The sequence below is a fragment of the Hyla sarda genome, chromosome 2 (genome assembly GCF_029499605.1).
Source record: "Hyla sarda isolate aHylSar1 chromosome 2, aHylSar1.hap1, whole genome shotgun sequence".
In the NCBI taxonomy this organism is placed as follows: Eukaryota; Metazoa; Chordata; class Amphibia; order Anura; family Hylidae; genus Hyla; species Hyla sarda.
In genome coordinates, this window is record NC_079190.1 from 385,676,240 (window position 1) to 385,682,618 (window position 6,379).

Genomic DNA, 6,379 nt, shown 5'->3' on the forward strand with positions numbered 1-6,379 from the left:
TACTGCACCTAATGTGGGAGAACTATACTGCACCTAATGTGGGGGGAACTATACTGCACCTAATGTGGGGGGAACTATACTGCACCTAATGTGGGGGGAACTATACTGCACCTAATGTGGGGGGAACTATACTGCACCTAATGTGGGAGAACTATACTGCACCTAATGTGGGGGGAACTATACTGCACCTAATGTGGGGGAAACTAATATGCTTTAAAATGCATGATTTTACCTTTTATGAACAAGAAAATGACGATGTGCTGGTATAATGACGCAACACTATGGGGCTGGTATGTAATTTTTTCCAGGGCTGGTTTTCACACCCAGTCCGGCCCTGCTCATGGCGAGAACCGGAGGAAACAGGTCACATCGGGGCAGCCGTCGAGCTGATTCCTCAGAACCAGCCCCGGAATGCCCCGGTACACCTGCTCCCTACCATGCAGCACCCATCCCCACCAGCTCCACATTGGTGTTGCCTGCCAACAGCATGAACAGATACTACACTTGATCTTAGCCAAAAGGCTGAGAAGCTGACTGACTACAAGTAGGAGGAGCAGGAGCATCTGGAGCGATATAAGATACATATGACACACAGCTCCCTTTGGCTGAGGTGGTGGAGCCTTGGCTGGCTGATATAGAAAGTGGCTAGACCACCACATCAGAGCCACGGTTCTCCCAGGCCGCTTAATGTTGTCGCTGCATATGTTGACGCAGGGCCATGGTGCCAACATTGGGACCCTGGCTGCACTTCACCTTCTGCTGACACATGTTGCATTTGGCCAGGTTAACCTCCTCCGGATGCTTGATGAAAAACTGCCACACCGCTGAGTAGCTGATTTTCCCACCAACGGTCCACACTGATTGAGTGCTACTTCCGCCGACTCCAGGAAACTCTGTTTCACTGCATCCTGGGAAGGTAGGCTGCCGCTAAGCAGGTGGTCTACCCCGGGCACGTTTTGGCTCCAGACTTTCCACTTCTGCCACCATGCTGACTGCAAACAATGCTACCACCTTGCTGGCTCAGCTGCTGCCTCCCAGGCAACCTGCAGCCCTCTCCTCCTGATGATGATGAAGCCCCTTCTGCACCCAGCTCCCAAGTGCAATTGGCTTCATCATCATCATCATCATCATCATCGAGTTGTGTCTGCACATCACTGATGTCCTCCTCAGGTTCTTCAACAGTGTCTGCTTCAGGAGCCTGAATGCTTGCAACACCACCTCCCACACCACTCTCCTCATCACTACTTGCCCGCCTAGTGTAGGAAGTGGCGGATGTCTCTTCCAATTCTTGGATGGGCAGTAGCTGCTGACTGTCCTCTAGATTGTCCTCACTATATAGTGGAGCTGAACCCACAGCATTAGATACTTCTGTTAGAGAGGGAACAGCATAGGAAAGAGGCAATGGGAGGACAGGGACTGCTCCTGGGCCAAGCCAACTGAGGGTTGTGTCTGAGGAACCCACCGACTTTTGACTAGGGGTTTCAGATGTCACTTGTAATTAAGTGGATGACCGTGTTAACCAATCATTGACGGGAGATGGCTTGCTGGTCGAAACACGACCGCTAGCTAATACCATGAGCTCAGGCCTCTCGCTGCAACTGCTGCTGCCACTCGCCACTAGTCTGCTGAGACCTCTGCCTGATGAATTTAGACCTCTGCCACTCTTCTGTGCACGTCCTGGCACTGCTCTATTTAACATACTTAGTGCGTATAGAGGGGAGTACAATATGCTCCACTAAGTTTAAAAAAGTATTTATGTACAACACCAACCAGAGAGTACTTTTTCCTGGCCTTTCAAAGTATCTAGGCCCTTGAGACTTTAACAGGAACAAAATAGTACACCACTTAGATGTATGAATGTGGTATGTACTAGGGATGTCCCGATACCATTTTTTTAAGGACGAGTACGAGTACCGATACTTTAATTCTGGTACTCGCCGATACCAAGTACGAGTACTTTTATTTTAAAGGGAATCTGACACCAGGGTGACACGGTTTACCGTATGATATGTGGGTCCTTGTTGTGTACAATGGAGGCGGCTGCTGTAGTATGAGCCAAGATTTCTCTCTTCTCCATTGGACAGAACAGGGAATTTGCATTGGTGGCAAAACCAATGTCTCCAGAGCGATTGGGCTGACATTCACATGATGAGCAGCAGTAGAAACCGGGTCACCTGTACGACCGCCACGCCCCCTCCCATAGACTTGTATTGACGGGGGCGGGCCGTGGCATCACGAGGGGCGGAGCCGTGACGTAACGATGCTCCGGCCCCTGTATTGCCCGTCATTACATGCAGAGCGATCTCGCTCTGCGCAGTAATGATTGCGGGGTGCTGCAGCGGGACCCCGGCGATCTGACATCTTATCCCCTATCCTTTGGATAGGGGATAAGATGTCTAGGGGCGGAGTACCCCTTTAAAAGGCCAAGTTCAACACCTGCAAGCCCTATATTATCATATACCTACAGCACAAAACAAAAAGACTAATGTGTCAGCATCAGCCCACCGCCAGGGAAGGAGACAACAGGGTAAGGCACTTTAAAGGCAGAGCTCCTCCACAAATGAGAAGCCCTGTCAGCACCCAGCCTCTCATATTCCAGAGAACGCACCTTCACCACCTCACCCACAGGGAGGATTTTACGCTGCGTCAATACTAAACACTGTGCGTTCCACGTGTAGTACCTGACCACTGAGCTGACAAGGAATAAAGTGCTCTGGTCCCAACTTCCAAGGTTTCTGAGTGCCCCATAGGCCCATTCCACATAGAAGTGACTGGCCAGCCTAGGCCAACCAATGGAAGCACCTACCCTGTTGTAAACCTCTGTGTTAAAGGGACAATGAAGCAGAAAATGCTCCACACTCCTCGCGGGGACATCCCCGGTCCTCAGAGCTCCTGCACTTAAGATTGTCCCTTACACACACACAGTTTTCCATGGAAGCAGCGCCAAGTAAAGTCTCAAAACTTCAAGGGGATCCTGATAGAAATCAAAAGCCCTAAACCAACCTCCAGATCCCGATTTGGGCAATCCTTGAGCGCCAATCGCCTCTGGAAATGAGAAGACAGAACCCTCTTGTCAAGGAATTTCCTAGACAGAGTCCTAATCTCCAATATCCCGAGACCCCACCGACGAATAACCTCAAGAACCGGGGTAGCATAAGCTGGGAGATGCCCATGTGGTGTGCAAAGATCATTCACTTCCCCTCCTGTCTCCCATTCCTGGAAGAGAGGCCGAAACCATCCCCTACAGGAGGATACCCACGGAGGAGCCCTCTCTTTCCAGAGGTTTGCAATATTGGTCTTAAGAAAGGTATTCACCAAGACTACCACGGGTTGACCATACACAACCCTCCTAGTCTCCTCGTACGGTAAGTAACCTCCCTCTTCACTAGGTTCAGTCTATTCCCCCATAACATTTGGAAGAACACACTGTAGACACTGGTCCAGAGAGGTTCTGGCAAATGCATAAGCGGTGTCACGGTACCGTATTGCATACCATACCTAGTGTAGAGGTCCCCAAAATCAGAGTAACTACGTTCAGGTAGGGTTCCTCAGGTGGGACAGCCCCTAGTCGCCTCTCCTCAAGTCTAATTCTCTAATGATAATATATGTATATATTTAATAATAGTATATATTTTATGATAATGTATAGTGCTTACCTTATTCAGCGTCGCAAGGACCTTCGATCATGTGACCATGCTAATAACCTCTATGGTATGTTGGAGGACCTTTGGAGGTCCTTGGGTCATGTGTTACCCACAAATCGTTGTAATGGTGATTGACATCAGTATGTACCAATTAACATTAGTCCTGCCCCTGCCCATATAAGGGAGCTGCGTCCAATTATCGCTCTCTTGGGTTGCTGCTCTCGTGGATGCCGGACAAACAGGATGGTTCTGCCCAACTTTCAAAGACATCCAAGGCCTAACAAAACCTGCCGGCCTCAGCTGAACCAAAATCGTGAGTTCAAATCTAAATCCCCGCTAATGCTAGCGTGACTACTGGACCGCAACTAAACCCCTAAATCCAGTGAAACAGCGCACAATACTAAAACACTCTAAATGCTAAAGTCCCAACCTTTGTCAGTCTCCAAGGAAAGCAGTTGTTATGCTTAGAGACTGTTCTGTTATTGAAGCTTGCAGAAATTCTTCAGTAAAAGTTAATCCTGTTTCAGTAAACTCTACGGTTGTGGACAATCTATTATTTTATACCTCTCTATCGCTCTTGGGAAGGGTGGCGGTAAGACAAGTGTTACTGAGGAGCCGACACCCTGGCGTCACGAATAGCAAGGGTTAACAAACACCCTTTAATTACAGCACAGCTACGCTCCCCATACCCTACTGTCAGGGTCCGGAGTGGTATGCAGGGATGACACAGGTAGTGGATCCTCTATGTCAGTGAGGTGATGGCGTGGGCCGTACCAGGGGAACGGAATCTAAGGGGTTACTGGTTTTCACCAGAGCCTGCCGCAAAGCAGGATGGACTTGCTGCGGCAGCTAACCCCCAGGTCGTTCCACCCAATAGCGACTCAACCTCACTGACTGCTGAGTCAGGCGCGGTACAGAAGGACTAGGCAAAAGGCAAGGTCAGATGTAGCAGAAGGTCAGGGCAGGCAGCAACGGTTCGTAGTCAACGGCAATGGCAAGGGTCTGGATACACAGACAAAGGACACATGGGAACGCTTTCACTGGCACTAAGCAACAAGATCCGGCAAGGACAGGAAGGGGAAGTGGGTTTTTATAATGTGGAAGTGTTTGGTACTGATTGGGCCAGGCACCAATTAATGGTGCACTGGCCCTTTAAATTTCAGAGAGCCGGCGCGCATGCCCTAGAGAGTGGGGCCACGCGCGTCGGGACAGAACAGCAGGAGGACTGGGCAGGTGAGCAGATTGGGATGCGACCCGCGAGTGGGCGCGTCCTGCTACGCGGATCGCATCCCTGCCGGTGATGACAGAGCAGTGCTCCCGGTCAGCGGGAAGAAGAACGCCGCGAGCACGCCGCAGAAGAATGCCGCGAGCACTCCGGGGAGGAGCAGGGACCCGGAGCGCTCGGCGTAACAGTACCCCCCCCTTTGGTCTCCCCCTCTTTTTGGAGCCCAGGAATCTGCGGACAAGCTCTTTGTCCAAAATGTTGGCCTCAGGTTCCCAGGACCTCTCTTCTGGACCACAATTCTCCCAATCAATTAAAAAAAATATTTTACCTCAGATGATCTTGGAGGCGAGGATCTCTTTGACAGAGAAGACATCAGAGGAGCCAGAAACAGGAGCAGGAACAGTGACCTCGGGAGAATAATGGTTAAGTATAAGAGGTTTGAGAAGAGATATATGGAAAGAGTTAGGAATACGAAGAGAAGAAGGAAGGTGGAGTTTGTAGGAGACAGAATTGATTTGGTCTTTGATTTTAAATGGCCCGAGGGGGAGAGAATCCTGGAAGGGGTGGCAGAGTATTTAAACTAGGTGAGTGGGGGGAGGATAATAATGCAAAGAAAGCAGACAGTGGGATGGATAGGTTAGAGAGGGGTCAGGACATAATGGTGGGTGGAGAGGAGTCCTGTGGGGGGAGGTTAAGAGCAGTGGATAAGGAGATCCATGGGTTACAAACCAGCCGTAAAAAGAAATGTAGCCCGAAAAATTATAACCCCAATAATTCAAAAAATTCCATTAGCCCCAATAACTCAATAACTACAATAAGCCCCATTAACTTAAAAAATACCATTAGCCCTATTAACTTAAGTAATAACGTTAGACCCAATAACTCAAAAAATCCCATTAGCCCCAATAACTCAAAAAATCCCATTAGCCCCAATAAATTAAATAGTAAAATTAGCCCTTATAACTCAAATAATAACATTAACCCCAATAACTCAGAAAATCCCATTATTGAGACTATATGTATAAAACTTAATGGAAATGTAAAGTGTATGTTCACAAATGGCAAAAGCCTAGCAAATAAAATGGGGGAGCTTGAGGCCTTGATACTGGAGGAACATATTGATATAGTTGGGGTCATTGAGACATGGCTGGACTCCTCGCATGACTGGGCTGTTAATCTGCAGGGGTTTACATTGTTTCGCAAGGACAGAACGAACAGAAAAGGTGGTGGAGTCTGTCTGTATGTTAGAAGTGGTATGAAAGTCAGTGTGAGCAATCTGATCATTTCCAACAACGCAGAGCTGGTTGGTAATGTAACTGTGAGGGAAAACCTTGGTAATAGCGACCACAATATAGTTACTTTTGATTTAAAATGTAGAAAACAAAGACAGACGGGGAAGGCAAAAACATATACCGTATTTATCGGGGTATACCACGCACCGGCCTATAACACGCACCCTCATTTTACCAAGGATATTTGGGTAATAAGAGTTTTTTACCCAAATATCCAT

At 48.6% G+C, this 6,379-nt stretch overlaps 1 pseudogene; it reads right to left on the minus strand.

Moving 5' to 3' along the window:
- Nucleotides 1–466: 466 nt before the first annotated feature.
- Nucleotides 467–534, minus strand: LOC130359984 (U2 spliceosomal RNA; annotated as a pseudogene).
- Nucleotides 535–6,379: the final 5,845 nt, after the last annotated feature.